The 26586-nt window shown below is 37.9% G+C and overlaps 1 pseudogene; it reads right to left on the reverse strand.

Annotated features, from left to right (window-relative positions):
• Positions 1–4665: 4665 nt before the first annotated feature.
• LOC101844084 lies at positions 4666–26586 on the reverse strand (annotated as a pseudogene).

The raw sequence follows: 26586 nt of genomic DNA on the forward strand, positions 1-26586 counted from the left end.
CTCCTATTTCTGTTCAGAAAACAGGAGGCCTCCTATGGGTACCAACAAAGCATGGCCTATCAAGTTGAGGTAGGATTAAGTTCCTCTCCTTTTATTAAGGCTTGTCAAGGTAACTCATCATTAGGAAGAGGTTCTCAAAAGCCAGTCAAGCATAATGAACAGGCCCTGTTCCCAATGCCAGGAGTCCCACATTTAGAAAAAGCCAAACAATCATCACACATAAGCAAAGGGTCGAGGCTTGACCCATACAGGCTTTCTAGCTGTAGGTCCCGAGTCTGTGAGTATCCATGAGAAGGCCAGTTGCTTCTGTGTGTTTCCTCATGATGCCCCTGATGTCTCTAGCTCCTCCTGCAATCCTTCCTCCCTCTCATAAGAGGATTCCTCAGGCTTGGTCCAGGACTTGGCTGTGAATCTCTACATCTGTTGCCCTCAGTTGCTGGATGAAGGCTCTTCGATGATAACTGGGGGTAATTACCAATCTGATTACAGGAGATAGCCAGTTCAGTCTACCTACCCACTACTGATAGGGAACTTAGCTGGGGTCATCCTTATATATTCGTTGGGGTTTCCCTTGCACTAGGTTTCCATCTGATCCCAAAATGTCCTCTCCCATCAAGACATCTTTTTCATTACTCAATCACTCCATCCACCCCTCAACCTGATCCCTAATGTTCCCATCCCAATTCTCACTTACCTCTCGTCTACCCAGGAGAAAGCCACTAAATTCAACACAATAATAACAAACTATAATATCCAATTAGCTTATATTTTTGCAGTCACAATCACTGTGAAATCATTTGAATTATCATTATATTTTAAAAACACTAACTAGCTGCTCCACTTACAGCAGACCCACCACAGCAGGTCAGACATTCCAGAGTCTGCCCACATCTCAGTCTTGGTCCCATACACCTAACTGGAGAGGTGTGTGTGGGCCTGGCTTAGGCTCATTGCTGTCCTCTCCTTGAAGTTTTCTGGGTCTGCCCAGCATGCAGCAGACTTGTACCAGAAGGCTGCCCTATCCAATGTCTTCAGACATCTAAATTTTGACATGCCTATATCCACCAAAAGAAGTGAGGAGAAGGAAAGAGCACACTTGAATTCACTGGAAGAAGATATGGGAAGACAACCATATAAAAATACATTCAACAATAGAAAGACCAATACGATGTCACCAGAGTCTAAGTACTCTACACCAGCAAGACTTGAACATCCTAACGTAGAAGAAGCAGAAGGGAATGCCCTTATAAAAATTTTATGGAGATGATAGAGACTCTCAAAGAGCAAATGAGAAAATCCTTTAGAGAAATGAAAGCAAAAACAAACAAAAAATACAATAAATGAATAACTCTCACAAAGAAAACAAAGAAAGCCAAGAAAAACAACCAAACTAGTGAAGGAAACAATTCCAACAGCTCAAGGCTTAAAGGTGAAGAAGAAACAATAAAGAAAACACAGAATGAGGGAATGTTGGAAATAGAAAAGCTGGGTAAATGATCAAGTACTGCAGATGTATAAGCATAACCAACAGATTACAAGACATGGAGGAGAGAATATCAGGGGTTGAACATTAATTATCCAAGAAAATCTTAAGTCCAAAAAATCCATAACACAAAATATCCAGGAAATATGGGACACAGAGAAAACCCAAGTCTAAAAATAGTAGGTATAGAAGAAGGTGAAAAAATCTAGCTCAAGTGTACAGAAAACATATTCAACAAAATAATAGAAGAAAACTTTCCAAATCTAAAGAAGGACATGCCTATGAAAGAACAAGAAGATTACAAAACACCAAATAAAATGGACCACAAAAAGTCAAGTGCCCTTACCATATAACAATAAAAACACAAAACATACAGAATAAAGAAAGAATATTAAGAGCAGCAATGGAAAAAGGTCAAGTAACTTTTAAAGGCAGACCTAAGAGAATTACACCTGTCTTTCCCATGGAAACTCTGAAAGCCGGAGGTCCTGGGTAGATGTTCTACAAAGTATGAGTCCATGGATGCCAACACAAACCTCTACACTCAGTAAAGTTTTCAATCACTACAAATGGAGAAAACAAGTTATTCCATGAAAAAACAAGATTTAAACAATACATATCCACTAATCCAGCTCTACAGAAAATCCTGGAAGGAAAACTCTAACCCAAGGAAGTTAACTACACTCGAGAAAACTTAGGCGATAAATAATTCCACTTTACAAAAAGAAAAAAGGGAGAAATCCACACACAATAACACCAAAACCAATGAATTCAAAACAATTCAAAACAAGCAATGGTCATTAATAACCTTTAATATCAGTAGTCTTAACTCACCTATAAAATGATACAGGCTAGCACAATGAATATGAAGACAATATCCATCCTGCTGCATACAAGAAACACACTTAAAAGACAGATGTTACCTCAGAGTAAAGGATTGGGAAAATGTTTTCCAATCAAATGAACACAAGAAAAAAGCTGGTGTAGCAATCCTAATGCCTATCAAACATCAAACTAAACTCAATATAGATATGAAGAAGGTCATTTAATATTCATCACAGGAAAAGAACATCAAAATGAAGTCTCAATTCTGAACATTTATGCACAAAATACAAAGTCAAGCACATTCATAAAATAAACGTTTCTAAAATTCAAAATACATATAGAACCACAAACATTTATAGGGGGAGACTTCACCCCACTCTTCCCACTAGACAGGACCACCAGAGTGAAGAAACAAAAGGACTAACAGAAGTTATGATCCAATTGGGTTTAACAGATATCTATAGAACATTCCATACAAACACAAAAGAATATGCCTTCTCTCAGCACCACATTGCACCTTCTTGATAATCAAACACATACTCAGTAACATAGCAAACTTCAACAGATACAAAAAATTGGAATAACCCCATGTATTTTATCAGATCACCATGCTTTAAGCGTATAATTCAACAGCAATACAAATTGCAGAAAGCCCACAAACACATGGAAATTGAACAATGTGCAATTGCACCATTCCTGGATCAAGGAGGAAATAAGAAAAGAAATTAAAGACTTCCTAGAATTCAATGAAAATGAAAACATGACATACCCAAATTTATGGGACACTTTGAAAGAAGTGCTAAGAGGAAAGTTCATAGCACTGAGTGTCCACATGAAGCAACTGGAGAATAGTCACAATAGAGAATTAACAGCACACCTGAAAGCTCTATAACAAAAAGAAAAAACTCACTCAGGAGAAGTAGATGCCAAGAAATAATCAAATTGAGGACTGAAATCAACAAAGTAGAAACAAAGAAAACAATATAGAGAATGAAGGAAACAAAGAATTGGTTCTTCGAGAAAATCAACAAGTCAGACAAAACTTTATCCAACCTAACCAAAAGGCAGAGAGAGAACATGGAAATTAAATTAACAAAATCAGAAATGAAAAGTAAGACATAACAACAGACACTGAGAAAATCCAGAGAATCATTGCATCCTACTTTAAAAATACGTACTCCACAAAATTTGAAAATGTAAAGGAAATGGAAATTTTTCTGGATAGATATCACTTACCAAAATTAAATCAAGAACAGAAAAGCAACTTAAACAGACCTATAACACCTAATGAAATAGAAGCAGTCATCAAAAGTCTCCCAACAAAAAAAAATCTCAGGGACAGATGATTTAAGTACAGAATTCTACAAGAAATTCAAAGAAGACCTAATACCTATACTCCTCAAAGTGTTCCACAAAATAGAAACAGAAGGCTCATTGCCAACCTCTTTTGTTGAGGCTAAAATTACCTTGGTATCCAAACCACACAAAGACACAACTAAGAAAGAAAACTACAGACCAATCTCCCTCATGAACATTTTTGCAAAAATACTCAATAAAATACTGGCAAATGGAATCCAAGAACACGTCAGAAAAATCATCCAACCTGAATAAGTACATTTCAATCCGGGGATGCAGGGATGATTCTACACATGAAAATACATCAATGTAATCTACCATATGAACAAACTGCAAAAGAAAAAATAAACAATAATCACTCTAGATGCTGAAAAAGCCTTTGACAAAATCCACCACCCCTTCATGTTAAAGGTTCAGGAGAGAGTAGGGATAACAGGAGCACACCTAAACATAGTAAAAGCAATACAAAGCAAACCATCAGCCAACATCAAATTAAATAGAGAGAAGTTCAATGGGACTCCTCTAAAGTCATGAACAATGCAAGACTGTCCACTCTCTCCATATCTCTTCAATATGGTACTTGAAGTTCTAGCTAGAGCAATAAGACAACAAAAGGAGATCAAATGGATACAAATAGGAAAGGAAGAAGGAAGTCAAACTTTCACTATTTGCAGATGATATGATATTTTATATAAAAGCCCCAAAAGATTTTATCAGGGAATGCCTACAGCTGATAAGCACCTTCAGCAATGTGGAAGTATAAAAGATTAACTCAAAAAATCAATAGTCCTACTATATACAGATGATAAATGGACTCAGAAAGATATCAGAGAAAAATTACCCTTTACAATAGCCACAAAACTCTAACCAAACAAGGGGAAGACCTGTATAGCAAGAACTTTGAGTCTTTAAAGAAAGAAATTAAAGAAGACACCAGAAAATGGAAAGATCTCCTAAGCTCTTGGATAGGTAAAATCAACATATTAAAAATGGCAATCTTGTCAAATGTAATCTACCAATTCAATGCAATCCTCATCAAAATACCAGTAGGATTCTTCACAAAACTTGAAAGAACAATAATCAACTTTATATGAGAGAGAAAAAACCAGGATAGCCAAAAATAACCCTATACAAGAAAGGAACTTCCAGGGACATCACCAACCCTAACTTCAATCTGTACTATAGAGCAATAGTTATGAAAACAGTTTGATATTGGCACACAAAAAAGACAGGTACATCGATGGAATCGAATTGAAAACCCTGATATTAACCCACACACCTACAAATACCTCATGCTTTCAAAATAGCTAAAGCCATATAATAGGTAAAAGAAGGCACCATCAACAAATGGTGCTAACATAACTGGATGCTGGCATGTAGAAGACTGCAGATATTTCCATGTATATCACCATGCATAAAACCTAAGTCCAAATGGATCAAAGACCTCAACATAAATCCAGCCACATTGAACCACTTAGAAGAGAAAATGCGAGGTATGCCTGAACGAATTGTTACAGGAGACTGCTTCCTGAACATAACACCAGTAGCACAGACACTGAGATTGACAATTAATAAATGGGATCTACTGAAACTGAGAATCTTCTGTAATACAAAGGACATAGTCAACAAGACAAAATGTCAGCCTACAGAATGGGAAAAGATATTCACCAAACCCACATCTGACAGAGGGCTGGTTTCCCGAATATACAAAAAACTCAACTAGTTAGTCACCAAATCACTTAATAATCCAATTAAAAAGTAGGGTCCAGAACTAAATAGAGAATTCTCAACAGAGGAATCTAAAATGGGTAAAAAAACATTTCAGAAAGTTCTCTACATCCTTAGCAACAGGGAAATTCAAATTAAAACAACTTTTGAGATACCATCTTAAACCTGTCAGAATGGCTAAAATAAAAAACACCAATGATAGTTTACGCTGGGAAGGATGTGGAGAAAGGGTAACACTCCTCCACTGCTGGCAGGAGTGCAAACTCATATAGCCACTTTGGAAATCTGTATGACTGTTCCTCAGGAAAATGGGAATCAGTTTACCAAAAGATCCAGCGTTTCCTTTCTTAGGCATCTACCCAAAGGATGCACGTACTTACAAGGACCTCTGCTCAACTATGCTTATAGCATTATTTTTAATAGCCAGAACCTGGAAGTAACCTAGATGGCCATCAACTGAAGAGTGATTAAAGAAAATGTGGTACATTTACACATTGGAGTACTACACAGCAGAAAAAAATCAATGAAATCTTGAAATTCACAGCAAAATGGATGATACTAGAAGAAACTATCCTTGATGAGGTAAGCCAGTCAAAAAGACAAATATGGTATGTACTCACTCATATATGGATATTAGACATAGACCAAAATATTACCAGCCTATAATCCATTTCCAGAGAAGCTAGGAAACAAGGAGGATCCTAAGTGAGACATACAGGGTCCACTGGAGAAGGGCAAGGGGACATGATTCCCTGATCATATTGGGAGCACAGGGGAGGGCAGAGGGAATTGAGAGATAGACAATGGGAAAAGAGGACAGGGGAGGAGGTCATGAGGGAGCAGGAAGATTGAGTTTGGGGAAGAATAGAGGAGAGTAAGAAAAGAGATATCATAATAGAGGGAGCCATTATAGGTTTAAAGGGAAATCTAGCACTAAGGATATGCCAGAGATCCACTAGAATGGCCCCAACGAAGAATCTAAGCAATAGTGGAGAGGCTACTGTAAACGTCCTCCCCATATAATGAGAATGATGACTACCTAATACGGCATCCCAGAGCCCTTATCCAGTAGCTGAAGGAAGTGGAAGCAGAGACACACAGCTAAGCACCAAGCCAAAGTCTTTCAATCCAGTTGTATAGAGGGAGGAGGGATGAGCACAGGGGTCAAGACCAGGCTGAGGAAACCCACAGAAACAGTTGACCTGAACAAGCGGGAGTTCATGGTCTCCATACTGACAGCTGGGAAACCAGCATAGGACTGATCCAGGCCTCCTGAATGTGGGTGTCAATTAGAAGGCCTGGGCAGTCTATGGGTCCTCTGGTACTGGAACAGTATCTATTCACAGTGTACAAATGGACTTTGGGAGTTCATTCCCCATAGAGGGATACTCTGTCAGCATGGGTAAGGGCCTAGACCCTCCAAACCTGATGTGACAGACTGATGATCCCCCATGGAATTCCTCACTGACCTAGGGAACAGAAGGGAGATGGGACTGGAGGTTGGTGGGGGATGTGGGAGTGTGGGAGGGAGAGGGAACTGGGATTGCTATTTAATATAAGATTGTTTCTGATTTAAATGAAGAAACCTAGAGGAAAAATATCCAAGTCTGTCAGTTTATTGCTAACTAAATGTTGGAGTTTATTTGTATTTGTCCTGGTTTTCAATAGCTGTCCTTTTTCTGTTCAGGGTCCCATACAAAGCACCACACTGCATGTTGAGCTAATCACATTTCTCGCATCTGTGCCAATATGCCTCTTTCTTCTCTTGGTTTTGTAAGACCACGAGAGTTTGTGGAAGATTGGTCAAGTATTTTGTAGAATATTACTGTTGTTTTCACATGATTAGATTGGGTTGCGAAGCTGAAAACATATTCTAGGGTCAATAAGGGCCTTTTTAAATTTTTTACTTTAAAAGCTATAGTAGATATTTATTTAATAGTAGAAATGTGGTCAGCTATTATAGAGTATTTCTCTTCATCACAAAATAGTAAGGATTTGAACAATCCAAGGAGAAAAAAATCTAGAAACTTTGAAAAAAATTTTTACTTGGGCACGAATTTGTCTAAAAAGGTTTGGAGTAGAATTATCATACTCAATAATGAAATATTTGAGTTCTTCAGCACATTGCTCACCCATTTCTTATAAATTCTGCCTCAATGCAAACTGTATCGATTTTTCTAATGAAGGGTCTTTTTCAACCAGCATATGCACCACCATCCTGAAAGTTTCAAAGTTTTGTCGGTAAACCTGCTCAGTATCTTTGGTTTTTGAAGCGATTGCTTTACAGCAACTACTGAGTTGGTTGTCTTCATACAATTCTGTGCCATCTGTTGAGTTCAACTCGGATTCTTCTGTCTGGTCGATAAATAATGGTGCCGTGGATCCATTCACAAACTTGGAAATCTTAGGCAAGTTGTTTTCTTCTGCCTTCTCTGGATTTTTATTTGCCCACTTGCTTGCAAGCTCAGTCAGTTCCTTCTCACTTAGCCGGCTAAGTTAGTCTAACATCTTGAATGAAGAAACTGCTGAAGAACTTGAGGATGAAGTATCTCTTTATGTTTTCAAAGACTGGATGGAACACTCTTTACTTCTGTACTGATGGAAGGAGCGAGCATGTGGTGCTTCTTTCTGGACAGTAGCTTCTACTGCTGAGACTGGAACCATATCTCCTGTGTGGGGTGTCCTTCTTGTGCATCTGTAAGCAGAATTATCTCTGTGATGTGGGTCACTTCTTCGATCATGAGTAAAATTGTGGCCCTCGTCACGTTCCCAGTAATAAAAATGACTGTAATATCTATTGTAGCCTCCTTCATCAGGTCTGGCTAATATAAGCTGTCTCGTGTCTAGCACAGATTGTCTCTTGTCTTGCACAGGCGGTCTCTTATCTTGCAGAGGTGGTCTCTTTGTCACAGCATTATCTACTCTGTGGTAGCCATCACTGGCATGGCTCCAAGGGGAGCTTGTTCTCTAGGAAGGCGTTTTCATGTGTTCCAATACTTCACACTGCTTCTAATTCAAAATGGAGAGAATGAGATTGTTTATATTTTTTCACTAAAACATAAGCTTTAAAATTCTTTCAACTTTTACTGATGCTGTTTTAATTTATCCTAATATATGACTGTCTGGCATCCTGAAATTTACCCATTCTTCTTTGATGAAGGGATGAACTTGCTCTTTTTTCTGACTCTACTCTCATCTATACCATGGATCAGGGGACCTGGGTGGGTAAAGAATTTATAAACTGCTGAGATGCTGAACATTTTATTGTTCAGCCACCATTTACAGATTAGAAGTATAAACAGTTCACTAAAGATAACTCTAGAAAGCTCAGCAGGTAAAAGCCTTCTCCCAATCCTCACCTGAGTTTGATCCTCAGGAGCCACAGAGTGAAAGGGGAGAAGCAACTCTTACAAGTTATCTTCTGGCCTCTACATGAATGCAGTGACACACATGCTCAAGTATGTACATGCAAGCACAATAAGTAAATGTTAAGATTTATGATAACCCTGAAGACTTGAGCTTGGTAGTTTCATTGTGTAATTTCCTGATGTGTAGCTTCTAGAACAAATCTGTGTTCATAGTAATTTCAATATGCAATGAGAGCAGATTCTGTGGCCCTTCATATTTCTTCATACTTTTAATAAAGATAAATATACACAGCCTTTTAATTATTGAAAACACACAATAATTACAAACTTAATTATATCTGCAACCTTACTTTTTCTTTGTAATATCAGGTGGCATATTCACAGGAGTAGAAATTCAGACATACATGTTATGGAGTGGTTTTGTGGATATGATTGCTGTTTGCTCTCAGTTGTGTTTCCTCTCCTTGGAATAGAAACACATTTTCCTCCAACAGCTCTTGCATTATAACTTTATCTGATCTTCCTCCAAAGCACAATTCGTGTTTTAATCTATTTGCTATATCCAACAGGTTGTATAATCACTAGATATTTCTTGTAATTAATAAGGAATTAAATGTACTAGATATTTGTCTTAATTAATATTGAACTAAAGATTTTTTCTTTTGTGAGTTTAGTTGTGTGCCTTTCTAATTAAGAAAACTCTGAATGAAAATAACTCTTTCACATTTTTTGTTTGAGACAGAGCTTTATGTAAACTGAGAACTAAGTTATGTTTGATATGTATTGTATTGTGATTATAAGAACTTCCCATAGTGGGGAAGAAACAAAAGACAAAATACACTTCTGAGAAAGACACAGCAAATCCAGACTGAAAGACTTAGTTTCAAATTCCATCAAAGTAAAGTTCTTACTTGCATGGCCTTTGGCAAATCATGTACTCTTCTTGTGCCAGCTAGAAAATGGAAAGAATAACATTCATTGTAGATCAATTTAGTGGTTTGGTAACAAAATACATATGATTAACTTGCTTAACATTCAGGAACTTGCATCAACTACAGTCTGTAGCTGTACATCTTGCTATGATATTCTGGATCTGCCTATTTACTTTCCTGTGCTTCATGCTCTGATTTTCTTTTTGAAGCAAAACAACTGTGTATCATCAATTAAAACAGGGCCTCAAATCTGCAGCTGTGAGTATTGATGGCTCCTAGTTTCCATGTAGTGCATTTTAATTTTGTAGTGAATGTCAGTTTTCATCAGCTCAAATGTCCTCATGACATAATACGACTTGAAAATATGCAAATAACATCTTAACAGATATTTCTAATTAGATGTAGGTCTTGGGTGGGCAGGTACTCTCTAATTAGTTCTGAGGTAATCAGGAAAAAAATCACATTTGATTTTATGCTACAGATTCACATCAGAAAGATCTGGGCAGAGAAGCAGACACACAACTCATTTTCTTTTACTGAATGACACTTTATCTCTCCACTTTTACTTTCTTCAGATCATCTCCATCCACTTTAATTCACACTAAGTATAAAACCAGGGATTTTGCTTTGCACCGTAAATAGAACACTAACCAGGCTGAAAGCAAAGCTACAGGGTTCTATGGGTACATAACAGTAAAACAGTGAAATAAACACACAGGTGTCCGAAAACTTTAATCAGAAATTTCCATTTCCCCTTCTATCTCCTTGATTTGGGTACCTCAGCATTGGGTCGTGCTTACCAAAATTGATTATGGCAATCTTATTTATTCATTATACATTTTCAAATGTTGATCTTTCCTGGGAATACACTGACAGACAGGGAGAAGGGAAAGAAGTAGAAAAGAGAGAAAATCAAAGGTCTCACAAGCAATTTAGTTTTGTTTAGTAAACATTTTCTCCTATTTTGAGGATATCAACTATGTAAGATTTCTTCTTTTTCCTGTGTTGTGCTGGTTTTCAAGTTTTTTTGATATGGAATGAGACTATGAAAGGAGGGGCTGGCAGGCTATATGTTCTACCACTGTTCTATTCCTGCCCTCTTTACTTTTTTATTTTGAGACAGGGGCTCACTCATTTGCCTGTTTGCCTTGAGTTCAATCATTACCTAAGGTAAGTCTTGAATTTGAGAATCTCCTGGCTCGGCCTTCTGAGTCTGGGATTTTTAGGAGTGTATCAATAGGATCAGTTTGTTTTTGATTCTTTTCTTTTAGGTAATAATAATTTCTACATGAGTTTTTACTACTTGTTACAGATTAATTATGTAAAATATGTATTAGAAATTCTGTATCTTCTGGTGGCATTGCTGGACATTTTAGAGTCTTCCTTTTTGGTCAACAGATGACACTTGGGGAATTGGGATCTCCTCATGGGGTTCTTACCCTTAGTAATAGAATAATTTAAGAACACTCACAGATGGAAACGCAAGGACAATTTTGTGAGTTTAAAGAAAATTCCAAGGTAGATAAGCTGCAAAGAACAGCAGCTGCCTAGAAGTGAAGGAAAAATGCAAAGACTCTTGGGTTAAACAAACATGGAGACAAGTCAATTGGTGGCACAAGCAGTCCTTTATCAGGGAGAGGGGCTTTAAAGAAAGTGTAAGGAATCCCAAAGTTAGGGAAAACATACAGAAGTTGTCCTTTTCTGAGTAATTAAGAAAAGTGAGCATAATTATGAAGCAGCCTGGCTATACTATGTAAGAGACTATGGTAGGGATGGGAATTTTAGAAAGGAATAGTACATGGTAGTATCAAAGGCATAACTGTTGTACCTATCTCTTTAGCAAAGATTAAGGTGAATATGCCTTCATAAGCGGAGTTCCCATCTTCCTGATGTGTGGTCCTTTAGCCAGGGCCCCACCCAACTAAAATGTTAGATCTCTGCCTAGGTCAGAAATTCTCATTCTGTTAGCCAGAAGAAATTTCCATTAGCTGGCCTTTATCACTGTGTCATCAGTGTGTATAGAAGTGTTGGTTTCTACTTTACTGTGAGAATATCAGAAATAAATAATATGACATCTTCAATCAATTCTTTGTTCTAAGTATATATACAAGGTATTTCTTTGGAGAGCAGATAATTCTCTAAGGGGAAATCCATCTGTGTTTTACTATGTGGCATAAAACACAATGGGTGATAGATGCTTGTCGACTTATAGATACATTTTATGCACTTGCTTTTACGCAGGAGCTGATCATCAGTGTAATTTATGTTTACTTACTTAGGCACTTATTTTCTTAGGCTAGATTGCCATAGAAAAATACTGGCCTGTTTTCTGTTGATAAGGAAGTGAATACTTCAATGTAGGGAATTGGGGAGCCTGCATAGGCTGGGATCTTGCTTCATAAGTTTTTGGTTTCTAATGCTATAACAAAGCAGTACAAATTGAATGACTCATGATTAAGCAAAATTTGTTTTTCACAGCTTTAGAGGCTGGAAAGTTTAAAATCATGACGCAAACAAAGCTGATTTAGACTGCTTTCCTGAAGTTTTATTTGTGTTTCTGTCTCGGCTTTCTGAGTCTGGGACTTTATATAGATTTGTACAACCAGCACCAATATTAGTTCATTCTGAGACCTTTTCTTCAGGTTATCACAATTTCTTAATAAATGTTTGGTACTTCTTATAGATTGATGCTTTAAACAATGAAATAGAAACTTTATGCCTTCTGATGTCATTATTGGAAATACCTGCCTTTTTGAAGTATCTTCTCATAGTAGAAAACAAAAGACTTTGGTCCTGCACTACATCATAGACAAAGGAAATAAATACCTGAAGTACTATGCCTGTTCTATAATGGGCCTAGAAAATAGATAAATGTTATTGTGCCATGTATCAATGAGTCAATATAGGTTTGGAAAAGAATCCTCCTATAAATGTCAATAGTCTGATAAAAAATGAAGGTGTTGAAAAAAATGCCTCAAGCTGTGTTCCTCAGAAGCAGACATGAAATGAAATTGAAGTGTAAATAGCAAAAGCTTGAGTGGGGATAGTACCAAAGGACCGAACAGGAATGATGGCCAATAAATAGTGTTGTATCAAGTAAGTTACTGTGGATTCGTTACTAGAGTTCAATTTCTTTAGGGAACCCAGGGAGTTAGAATAGGACACATGCATATTAGAGAAAACTAGAGTTGAATAAAATTAAAACAATGAAGATACATATTGTTTTATTAGATCCTGATTGTTGATTAAAAACTACCTATCGAAATGTAACTCAGTATAAAACTGGGCATTTTGGTGAATACATCACTGGCAAGTATGCATTTATAACAAAAGAATAGGAAGTGTCAGAGGTAAGAAGTGAGGAGGCTCTGGCTTAACAGAATTGAAGAATGTTCAGGGGGTTCAGACACGAAGGGTGGAGGAGGATTTTAAATCAAGATCCGGAGTTATGAAATCGAAATGACAAGGATTCTCACTTACCTGACTTAGTCTACTGTTGCTAAAAATGGTTTCTAAAGGAAGGATATGAAGTCCTAGTTTAAGCTATGTAAAGAAAAGAAAGCTCACAGGAAACAACTGGTCACAACTCAAACCTGTTTCTTCTTAGGGGTATGAGTTTGATGACTTTGGCATTGATCTTTTATTAGTAATTGGTTGAGGGATCCTTCCCAGAATTTTCTTGTTAAGGAAAGTCATTCAACAATTGGAAGTGTCAGAGCTTGCATTGTAGTGCTAAGGCAACAAGGATGAAGGTGGCACCCTGAAGAGCTCAGATATAAGCTCTCAGTAGAAGACCACATACACATCACGAAGTGAATGGCTCAACAGTTGTTCTCATCTTGGCTCTTTGCTCTGGATAATTAATGATTTCCACACATGCTTCTCAGGAGCTATGGTTTAGGAGGAGATAAGAAGGAAGGAAATGCATGGAGGGAAAGAGAGGGCAATAGAAGAAAGAACACCAAGTCTGGATTAAACCAATGCCATCCAGTGAAAATATCCTCGTAGTAGGTAGGAATGCGGTATCATGGGTCTTGAAAACTAAAAGTACATTTGTAAACTGGCCTCAAGGCAGTTATGAAAAATATTAGAATTATTCCACAACAAATATTGCAAGTATTTCACAAGCCAGATCTTGCATAAGGGGCAAAGTTGGCAGCAGCAATGAGTGGCACCTCTGAATCATGGTACCCCAGAACCCCAAGGTTATTATGCACTCTGGTACCCGCAGAATATCATAGTTGCACCAAATTATCACAGAGCACCTTTGTGTTATTTAGGGACACCATTTTACTTTAAGAGAGCAGGATGCTGGCTTCACGGTGGCAAGGACAAGTTGTCATCAGGAACAGAGCTAAGGAATGGAAGTTTGCCACTCTGGGTAATGAATTAGGAAAAGGCAGATATTCTTGAGTGAAACTGAACTGTCTTTAGGAGACTTGTGTCCTACTCTATGAAGAAGCTTCCTTTGAAAGCCAGTGACTCCACAAGTAGTGCCCCTGGCAGATGCAGCATGAAGGCCTTCAGATTGTAGATGGGAATATGGGTGGGATTTCAGTGCCTTCCCACAACATGATGTGGTGCTGTATGCAATACACCTTACAGGAGTACTGTGCGCTTGGGTACACATGCCCCCACCTGTTCAAAGTGACCTTGCTGAATCATATCTCTACTCAAGTTTATCCCATTCTGTCCTCTATATTCCCTTCTTCTCCTTTCTACACCTGTGAAAACTAATTTGATATCTCCTTTCCCACTTACTTTATGTTTTGGCACATTTAACAACATAGAGTGGTTTAGTGAGAAACACAGCTGCTCGAAATGATATTTCTGAGATAAACTGAGTAGTTTAATCCAATATCAAGTTCTAAGTTTTGAACTGAAAATGGTTCCTGCAGTTCCAGAACAGAAGCAGCTATCAGAATGGTGTGTCCTCTCACACTCATTCTGCCATTGTCTTGCAAGTCATCTGCAGAAATTTCTTACAGAGGTAAGAAGAGGACTTGGAACTCACAGCCAATGATTTCCCGGTCAGGGCAGCAGAAACTGTCAATACAATCAATGACTCTTGTGGCAAGGGTTGTTTTGTTATCCTTTTTCATCTGAGCCTCAGAATTTCAAAGCTTCAGGGTCATGATGAGTTTTGATCACTGTGATCACAGCTGGGTTTGAATTATTGAACTGGTGCTCATAATGGTCACCTGCCATTAAACTACAAACATTATGAGTATTTATTGAAGACTGTATGTCATAGGATTTCCAAATGGCTGGAGATTTAGGGTCTCTCCTCTGAGAGATGGCAGTAGCATTATATATTATGATACATTTGGCAGACTCTGAGGAGCCTGAATGAATTGGCTTCCTACTTAACTACCACAGCAGTGTTTGGCAGGTCAACTCACACCTTAGAAAACAGATCAGTGTCTTGCAGGTGAAATGGTTTATGACTCTGTTACTATGAATCACACTATATTGAAGGCAGACTTGTAATTCTCTGAGAATGCTATAGAGCAGCACTATAATTTGTAGGGACTCATGAGGGGTATACATTTCCAGCATTAAAGTCACTCTGGGCTTTCCTCAAGTTACAGAGAGGTAGGAATGCTAAGCCAGGCAGGAATGGGGCTAGGTCCCTTCCCAGTCACACTCTTCCTACTAATGACCAGATCATGTCCCATGACTGATTATAAGAATCATACATACTATACACCAGTACAAACATGCTAACAGTGTTACATCATCCCTTTGTGTCCCACTCATATCCCCTATTCAAGTACAGCATGTTACTGATGGATCAGGGCTCTTAGTCTTCTCTATAGTTATATCATATCCTAAATTGAATTATAAACCAACACTGAATTTTCTGTAGTCTTCTTGTTTGCTACATGCGTGCTGTTATTCCACAACTTCGGTGATGGAGAAGGACTTTCATTCTTCTTTTCTTCATTTGTATACTTAAGTTAATAGGAGTGCTACATGAATGGGATGAATATAATTCTGCAGTGATGATGAGTCTTTGGTTCCATTGAGATGCAAGCACCAGATTTTGATTTTTACTTAACTCGTGTTCTATATCTACTCTCACAAAATCTCCGGTAGGGTAAGCAGTATTAAGTGGCCTGCTTTCCCTCCTTTTTATTTGTTTTCCATTTGCACCATTGCAGTGATGATACAGGATGCTTTACTTTGTCCTGTCCACACCGCATACCCAGCTCTATGATGCACTGATAATGGTACTTTCCTCTTTCTTTTCAAAGCCTCTTCCTTTTACAGGAACCTCACAGGTTACATAAGGTTGTTCCAGTTGGTACCTTCACCTACAATTCTATTATAGTGCTATACCTGTGGTCAGAGACTAGCCCTGTGTGTTCTCATTACATGGTATGCCCAATTACTCTTATGCTAATATTCTTCTAATTATACTAACAGTCTAGGACTCTTCCCATTTACCCAGTTCATGTCAGCTATCTGAGGGAATGATGATCATTGTCTCATATATTACATTGGAAATAAAATTCTCCAATATGATTTCTGTTCATCTCCCTGTGAAATTTCTCCTGCTGAGTTAGGTGCAATTTGACTTGTTTATGTCACTTAGAATTGAACTGATGGAATGATGATATCCTTGCTCATTTCCAGTTTTCATAGCATTCTGATGGTATGGTTATGTTTCTTCAGTGCTCCTAAGTTGAACCCTTGAAGTTACAACACACAGATCAAGTACAGACCTAACTGTAACCACAACCAGGGTGAACAGAAGTACCAACATATCTTTATTTAATTCCTTTGTCATAATGAAGGTATTAATAATGGACTGTTGTAATTGAGACTTCGGGGTAATTGGAGACATCTCAATGAGCATGTGAGTAGTCATTTTGTATTGTCTTTGAGTCAACCTACTCTTAGTTATCTTTGCATCTTTTGGCACTCCATAATGCACCATAAAGCTGACCTGGGGCTATAACTCCTCATTCTTATGATTAGAAAGTGTTGTTGAGTTAAAGAAATTTGTAACTTTCAAAGTTTACAATAATAACAAGTGTCATAATATAAAACACTGGGACGTGTCCCCAGATATGTCACATATAAAATTCTCTGTTAGAGAGTTACTATCAATAATCAAAGACAAAGAACTATATGATAAGGAAGCACAGAGAATCCATATCCCTTTGAGGTTCCAGTAGGCTGCAGCACCTAGATTAACTAAATCATGATGTATCATTTTGACTTAATGGGGTTGTATAGCTAACCCTAATGTCTTGGAGCTAAAGCCTATGTTCTGAATTATGATAAGAATTTTTGTTCAAAAGCTGATTGAAGTTGAATCATTTAGTGATTGAGGCTCTGAAAAAGCCAAGGTAATTGAGGAATGTATCTGTTTTCTATTTGAGAAATTTTTGTATTCCAAGAAGCACATAGATAACTACTTAAAGGTGTGCCTACCCAGGTGCTAAATGACACAAATTGTAGTAGCCGAAGCATTGACTTTGAAGTGGCACTCCATAAGATCTAGAGGCAATACCTATTGTATATTATTGTGATAGTTGGGTCTTACTGTAGCAAGGATCCTCAACCTCAACATAAGGCAATAAACTTGTAAATGACCTTAAGTTGATCCATAATAGGACAGATAAATGTTGACTGTGTTCTTCCAAGCTTCTGGAGATGTTTGAGAGATGTTGAGGCTTTTGTAGTAGTATTATACACGGAGAGTGAGGGGTTTACACAACGTTTCCAGGAATTTTGTTATCTTTTCAAAGTACATATCTCTCCTCTGTCTCCATCCTAGATATGAGGTATACAAGTGTGAAACTTCTGTTTGAAAGCCTCTCAAGACAATCTTTTATGAGTTCATTTGAGTAGGAACAGAAGCAGGAATTGTATAAATTCATTAAATATAGGTCCTATCTACAGAGAACTGTTGAAATATGTCATAGGTTATTCAGTGGATATGAGTGCTGTGCCTTCAAACAGTAAGACATACAATGACTATTAATCTTTGGCATTTGATATTGTAAGAAAATACTGAGTAAGTCTATTAACACAATGAAATCACTAAGTACAGACTGAATGTCAATAACAACCTTGGTGATGTGAATAAATTACTTTCATCAACAGAACAAATGCTTTGAGATGACAGTAACCTATATTTTATCTGCATTTAGCTCTGGGAAGGTGAGAAAATTTAAAGAGAGCAGTATTGGAAATGAAAACACAGTACTTTAAAAATATGAAAAATTAGGCCAGGGCCCAATTGTATACTTTTACATATTGAGACATTTAACAATTTTTAATTTTTTGAGATTGTAATATAGTTACATCATATTTCCCTTTCCTTTCTTCCCAACAAACCTTTCCAAACATATCCTTCTTGCTCTCTTACAATTTCATTGGTTTTGTTCATTAATTTTTGCTGTGTGGTTTGTACATTTGTGTGTGTGTGTGCGTGTGTGTATGTGTGTTACATAAATACAACCTGCTAAGTCTGTATAATATTACTTGTATGTACACTTTCAGGGAAGACTATTTTTGTATTAGATAGCCAATTGGTGTGCTTTTCTATGGATAAGACTGTTGTTATTTTGCTTAAGATTAGAAATTAGAAGTTAGAAGGAGGAGAAAAGGTGAAACGTGAGTGTGAGCAGGAACCGAGACCGGCGCAATGGACAGAGCACAAGCCATGGAGAACACTAACCATAGTTTATTATAGCAGAGGGAGACTGAAAGGGGGGAGACAGACATGACCGAGAGACAGAGTAAGTAAGTAAGAAAAGAGTGAGGTGAGAGGGAAGATAAGAGTGAGATAGAGGTAAGAAGAATGAGGTAAGAGAGAGGAAGTGGGCAGGGGTTTGCCTTTTATTTTATTTTTTGTTGGTTTATTTGTTTTTTCGAGACAGGGTTTCTCTGGTGGCTGTCCTGGAACTCGCTCTGTAGACTAGGCTGGCCCTGAACTCACAAAGATCCTCCTGCTTCTGCCTCCTGAGTGCACCACCAACTCCTGGCTGGGTCTTAAAGGAGTCCTTTGTATCCGCATGCAGACTAGTTCTCATGAAGCTATGGGCTGGACAGAGAACTGACTGAGTGCATTCTGCCAGGTAACAGGGCAGGCCAGTATGATGCCTGAACATTTCAAAGACTATTTTTCCCACTCAGTATTCCTTAGTTGCCTGTAATTATTTGTGTAGGGTTGAGATGGTGAGGGGGGTGGAAAATCCAAGATATTTGTTAACACTAGTCAAACAGCAAGTGCTACAGATACTTCTTTGTTTCAGTTTCGGAGGTGACTGAAAGTGACATTCATGCTTGTAATTGGGTATAGATGGATAATCAGCATGAGAATTATTCAGTCTACTGGACTATAACATCAAATGGTCACCAAATTCTCTTTGTTTGAAAAAGGAAAAGTTACCCAAAATAACTGTGCACTGTGTCCTTGTATCAAAAAATCATTAGGAACCCCTGATTATTTTATGGGCTTCAATAGACCAGAAGAGTAGTACTGGGAAAATTGTCCTAGACAGTTGGCCATCATTTGGGGAGACATGAGTTCTCAGGAAAGGAAGGGAAATGATTGTATTGTTAGAGATCAGAAAAATTTTGGCTGTTTTTGTGTGTCGGGACCTAAGTGTGGCTAGTGAAGCTAGAAGTTTGTAATTGATAAATGTAGAAATTTGAGGGGGAGAGACTTGGCAGCACTGTGTACTAAGCACTCCTTTTCACTCCCTTGGCATCAAGGAAAGCAGAACAGTAGCCATGACAACTGATGTAAGCTGCTGAAGGAAAAAAAAAACTTGTGCCATTTGATCAGTATTAGCATTTCCGCCAAATGTTAGCTAATTAAAGGGGACCTCTCAGCTCTAAAGTTTACATCTGAAGTAGTTAGATATGGCTATCGAGTGTAAAATCCAGAGCCTGACACTTCCAGCCTCTGGGCTAAGCATCAGCAGGTTTGTTTCTGCTGACACCTGAGTGAGGATTTCCTTTCATTGGGGCTGGTTAAGTGATCAATACCGTTTTCCTGTATCTCTCAGGGTTAAGAATAAAACAGCTAATTTCGTACACTGAGATACTGTATCAATAAAACCAAGATGGAAATAATATAGTATATTAATATCCTGTTAGAGTAGAAGGGGGGCAATTGAGATTGGACTCTATCAAGTTGACTGTGGGAGAATTCAGGGCACCCAGTCCTCCCAATCTGTGAGGGCAAACAGTCAGTTAGTTCAGACATGCTATATCGTCCCATTCAGTGCCTGTCCTTGGAGGATCCAAATGTGGTCCATTTGCAAAACACCTCTCCTGGCCAGATGTACTGCCATAAAAGATAATTGTGGGTATCTAGCTTAAAAGATTATATCAGGGAATGGAGCAAAGTTTAGACTATGAGAATGAAGTTTCTTTGACTGTGTGAATCCTTTTACACCAGGTCCCCATGGTGTGGAGGAAGGTCATTCAATATACCAGTACATGAGGAAATTATGCCCAGTAATTAATACACTGCTGGAGCTTTTGGGATGAATCCCACTATAGAAGGATAATGGTATGGCTACACAGGGGATTTACAGTAAGGGCAACCAACACTCAGAAGTCAGTAGTTCTGATGCCTTGGGTTTGTCTCCTCCATCACAATTCAAGGTCCTGGTGGGTTGACCTTCTTATTAGCTGAAATCTCACTACATAATCCTGCAGACCACATCAAGAAAGAGAAGTAAGGTCTCAGGCCCAACTTCTGCTTGCCCACCCTGGGATTTCCTGGCTTGGGAACTGCATGCAGGTTGACTTGCCCCTTGAGAATCAAGCAATCCAGAGTCTGCTGATATTACAGAGCTAGACCTGCTCCCACCCACCGGAAGGAGTGTATCACACATGCCTATACCCATCGTGAGACCCAACAGAGTATTGGACCTGCTTGCAACCACCGCAAGAGCAAGTTAAGCCAGACTATTATGCCCAGCAAAGCTTCCAATCACTATAGATGGAGAAAACAAGATATTCCATGAACAAAACAGATTTAAATGATACATATTTACTAATTCAGCCCTATAGAAATTACTGGAAGGAAAACTCCAACCTAAAGAAATTAACTACACTCACAAAAACACAGCCAATTGATAATCCCAATTTACCAAGAGCCAACACAAAAAGTGGGGTAGATCTACACACAATACCAGCAGCAACAACAAATCTAAAACAAACAAGAATTAACAATATATGGTGCTTAATTTCCCTCAATATTAATAGTCTTAACTTGTCTAAAAAAGCACAGGCTAACAGAATGAATATTAAGACAGAATCCATCCTTCTGCTGCATATAAGAAACACACCTCAACTTCAAAGACAGATATTACCTCAGAGTAAAGGGTGGGAACAAAATTTTCCAATCAAATTGACCCAAGAAACAAGCTGGTGTAGCAATCCTAATATCTAACAAATTAGATTTCAAACTAAAATCAATCAAAAAAGATGAAGGAAGTCATTTCATATTCATTGCAGAAAAATCTATCAGGATGAAGTCTCAATTCTGAATATCTATGCCCCAAATACAAAGGCACGGATGTACATAAAAGAAACATTATTAAAACTCAAATCACACATAAGACATCACACAGTTATAGTGGGAGAATTCAACACCCTGCTCTCACCACTAGTCAGGACTACCAGACAGAAACTTAATAAAGAAACAAAAGAACTAACAGTAGTTGTCCCCAGTTGGGTTTAACAGACATCTATAGAACATTCTATCCAAACATGAAAAAATATACCTTCTTTTAAGCGACACATGGAACCTTCTCTAAAATCAGTTACATACTTGGCAACATAGCAAACCTCAACAGGTACAAAAAATTGGAATAACCCCCTGGATCTTGTCAGACTACCAGTTAGAATTCTAAAGTTAGAATTCAACAATACAAATTGCAGAACCTCAACAAATTCATGGAAATTGAACAATGCTCAATCATACCATTCCTGGATTAAGGAAGAAATGAAGAAAGAAATTAAAGACTCCCTAGAATTCAATGAAAATGAGGACACAACATACCAAAACTTATAGGACACTTTGAAAGCAGTACTAAGAGGAAAGTTCACAGGACTAACATGAAAAAACTGGAGAAAAGTCACATTAGAGAATTAATAGCAAAACTGAAAGCTCTAGAACAAAAGGAAACAAACTCACTCAGGAGGAATAGACACTAGGAAATAATCAAATCGAGGGCTGAAAGCAATAAAGTAGAAACAAAGAAAATAATACTAAGAATCAATATAACAAGGAGTTGGTTCTTCGAGAAAATTAACATGATAGACAAACCTTTATCCAAACTAACCAAAAGGCAGAGGAAGAACATGCAAATTAACAAAGTCAGAAATGAAAAGGGGGATGTAATGACGGACACTGAGAAAATCCAAAGAATCTTCAGGTCATGTTTTGAAAACCTGTACTCCACAAAATTTGAAAATTTAAAGGAAAGGAAATGGACAATTTTCTGGATAGATATCACATACCAAAATTAAAGCAAGAACAGATAACCCATTTAAACAGACCTATATACCCTAATGAGATAGAAGCAGTCACCAAAAGTCTCCCAAACCAACCAACCAACCAACCAAACAAACAAACAAAAAACTCTGGGCCAGATGGCTTCAGTGCAGAATTCTACCAGAAATTCAAAGAAGAGCTAATACCAATAATACCAATACTCCTCAAATTGTTCCTCATAATAGAAACAGAAAGGTCATTGACAAACTCTTTTTAGAAGGTTACAATTCCCTTTGTTCAAGCCACACAAAGACACACCTAAGAAAGAAAACTACACAATTATATTTTTCATGAGTGCTGATGCAAAAATACTCAATAAAATACTAGCAAATTGAATCCAAAGAAACATCAGAGAAATTGTTCTCCATGATCTAGTAGGCTTCATTCCAGCAATGCAGGGATGGTTCAACATAAGAAAATCTATTAATGTAATCCACCATATAAACAAACTGTAAAAAAATCCCCACATGTTCATCTCACTATATGCCGCAAAAAACCTTTGACAAAACCCAACACCCCTCCATGATAAAGGCACAGGAGAGATCAGGGATAACAGGAGCATACCTCAACATAATAAAAGCAATATACAGTAAACCAACAGCCAATATCAAATTAAATGGAGAGAAACTCAATGTGATTCCTCTAAAATCAGCAACAAGACAAGGCTGTTCACTCTTTCCATAGCTCTTCAATATTGTACTCGAATTTGTAGCTAGAGCAATAAGACAACAAAAGGAGATCAAGTGGATACAAATTGGAAAGGAAGAAGTCAAACTGTCACTATTTGCAGATGATATGGTAATTTACACAAGAGACCTGAAAAACTCTACCAGGGAACTCTTACAGCTGATAAACACCTTCAGAAATGTGGCAGAATACCAGATTAACTCAAAAAAATCTGTAGCCCTACTATATACAGACAATAAATGGGCTGAGAAATCAATCAGAGAAACATTACCCTTTACAATAGCCACAAACACCATAAAATATCTTGGGATAATGCTAACCAAACAACTGAAAGACCTGTATAACAAGAACTTTAGTCTTTAAAAAAAATTAAAGAAGATACTAGAAAATGGAAAGATCTCCCATGCTCTTGGATAGATAGGATTAATACAGTAAAAATGGCATTCTTCCCAAAAGCAAACTACAGATTCAGTGCAATCCCCATCCATATACTGGCATAATTCTTCATAGACCATGAAAGAACAACAATCAACATTATATGTACAAACAAAAGACCCAGGATAGCCAAACAACCCTGACATCAAGTTCTATTATAGTCCTGAAAACAGCTTGGTTTTGCACAAAAATAGATAGGTAAACCAATGTAATCGAATTGAAACCCTGACATTAGCCCACACATGTACAAACACCTTATTTTTTGCAAAGAAGCTAAGATTATACAACAGAGAAAAGAAAGCATCTTCAACAAATGGTGCTGGCATAACTGGAGGCAGGCATGTAGAAGACTGCAGATAGATCCATGTCTATCGCCATGCACAAAACTTAAGTCCAAATGGATAAAAGACCTCAACATAAATCCATCCATACTGAACCTCTTAGAAGAGAAAGTGGGAAGTACCCTTGAACGAATTGTTACAGGAGATTCCTTCTCGAATGTAACACCAGTAGCACAGACACTGGGCCCGTGCCACATATAGGGATACTCTCTCAGCCTGGACACAAATGATATGACAGACTTTGAAGATCCCCATGGAAGGCCTTACCCACCAGGAGAGCAGAAAAGTGATAGGATAGGGGGTTGGTGGGGGCAGGTCAGGAGGGGAGGGAAAGGAATTGGGATTGACATGTAAATCAAGCTTGTTTCTAATTTAAATTAAAAAAAATCTGGAGAAAAAGAAAGTAGAAGTGAAAGTTCTTAAGAATCAGTTCTTAAAAGTGCTGTCTTAAAATCCTAGATTCCCCACAGTTTTGCAATGAAGGCTTGAGCTTCATTTTCAGAGGGGAAAATATAACATGAGCTCTACCTCACAGAGCTTCTCTCAGGACTGGCTGGAGGTAAGAGTCTACACTACATGCTTGAGTGCTGGACCCTCACTGTGGCTATGCTGCTCTCACATTATAGTCTTCAGAGATCTGGTTACCATCTCTAGAACTTTCTGGCCTCCATTGTAAAGTAGACATCATACAAAGGTCCTGCTTTCTTACCTCACTTTCCCCTCATCCAGTAAAAGTTTTTCTTGGGAAAAGATTCAACCTGACAGCTACACACTTCTAGTAGACTTTCAAAATCATTTTTTCTAATCTCCTAAATTTATTTATAGTCCTGACAGTGATGGAATCCCAAGAGAACAACACTTGGAGACCAGAATTCATTTCTCCTTCCTCTTATTTTACTATTTGACCCTTCAGATCATGAAGACTCATTGCATAGGTGAGTTTGTGGATTCCTTCCGTCTTAAAATGTAGAACTTAGTTAAGTACTGTGTAATCTGCCTCCTGGCTGTTTACTGGTTTATTTTAGTAATTTCTGATTTAATAAAATTCAGAGAGTCATCCTCCCATGCTACAATAAATTACATATTGTGAAAGGGAGATAAACTTTACATTTCTGGAAAAGATTTAACAAAAAATACTCAAATATTTAGTCACTGCCACCATTAGATATATGCATACTCCTAAAAGAACAAAGGCAACAAATTCAGACTTTCAGTTCTCATAAGATTGATTTGTGGACTGGGGAAAGAATTGATGGTTAATGAGTGAGGTGAAGCTGACATGGAGCTCAATAAGACTGTGACAAACCAGGGATGTTTGTGCTAATGAGACAGCATGTAGCCATTTCCAGATGACTGTAAATCTGGCCATGACCAGAATTTTTGACTTTTCAAGGAAGAAAAGGAACCCAGACATCTTGATATCTAAATGTCAGCAAATATTTAGTTTCTTTTTAATACAAATACATTTACTGTCTAGATTAGGTATGTAAGTTCTCACTGTGATTTTGCAATAAGAAATAACATACCCAAGTTTACTGAAATAATACATTTTCATAATCTTACTTTTAGGATAACAAAGGCCCTTTTTAGTATCAGATTCTCTCTCTCTTTAGTTACATCCTGTAAGATCAGTCATAAGTTTTTGGAAGTGAGAGCTTGGATCTCTTCATAAAAATGCTACCTTATGTTCAAGCCAACACCAAGTCATTTTACACAGTGAGTTCCCAGTAGTGTTGACTCTCCAGATCAATTATTCCCTCAACTCTTATTTTGTGCCGTGGTGACTCATGCCATGCCATGAGGCTGACTTGACCACACACTGAATTGGCAGTTTCTCTGTGTTCACAAGTGTTAATAGGCTTCCCTTTCTCAACAGAGCACTAGAAGCCAATAAGACCCAAACTAAAGGGAATTCTTCCTCTCAGGAAAGCACAGAAAGACTACTTTGAATTAGGCTTGATGCTTTCTTAAAGTCAGCAATGTTCATGCTGCCCCTTTTACTCCCTGAAATTTGACATGTGTGGATGGAGTATTTAGTAAGGTGCTGGATCAGGCTTTTGCTATTATTTTCATGCTCCCATGATTTTTATAAACGTGCAGGCACCCTGATTAGTTAAAGGCTTTGCCATTTGGGGCTCAATCAAGAATAACTGCCAAGCTCCACTTCAGAAAACACATAGAGTCTGAAATATCCCAGGAAGCCTGGCTCCTTATGGGAGCCACCATGAGTAGTAGTGTTCACTGTTGTCCAGATTGTTCAGCTGCTCACCTTATGTGTTTATCCTGCTTGTTATGACTTCTATCATACCAAGTCAACTCCTCTGCCATGGTGTCCTATGAAGTGCTCAGTTGTAGGTACTGGAATGCAATAAACCATAGACACATAAAAAATAACACCCTTTAAACATGAGATAGCTCTTTAACATATTTGCCAGACTAAAAATATGTTCAATGTCATGATATTGCACATCAGAAATGTTCATATTTCCGCTGGGATAATGAAATCCCAGTCCCTGGACATAGCTGTTTCACTACAAGGAAAGGATTTTGCCCTGATAATGTCATCAGGGGGAACCAACCATTAACATGCCGTCACCTGCTTGCTTTTGAAATTACCATGAGGGAAGAATTTGTCTATGTGGTGCTTATTGGCTCTACAAGAAACCAGATGTATTTGTGATGGTCATCTTGACAAAGATGTTTCCGTATGTATTAAGGCCCAATGAACATCATGTGGCAATAAATCTTTTTTTGATTTTTGATTTTGTTTTCGAGATGGGGTCTCACTATGTAACCCCGGTTGGCCTGGAAGTGGCTATATAGAAGAGTGACCTATAATTCACAGAAATTCACTTACCTTGGCTTCTCTGATGGAAACAAAGGGGTGTGCCACCAT

The sequence above is a fragment of the Mesocricetus auratus genome, unplaced genomic scaffold, assembly GCF_017639785.1.
Source record: "Mesocricetus auratus isolate SY011 unplaced genomic scaffold, BCM_Maur_2.0 Super-Scaffold_100003, whole genome shotgun sequence".
NCBI classification, from domain to species: domain Eukaryota; kingdom Metazoa; phylum Chordata; class Mammalia; order Rodentia; family Cricetidae; genus Mesocricetus; species Mesocricetus auratus.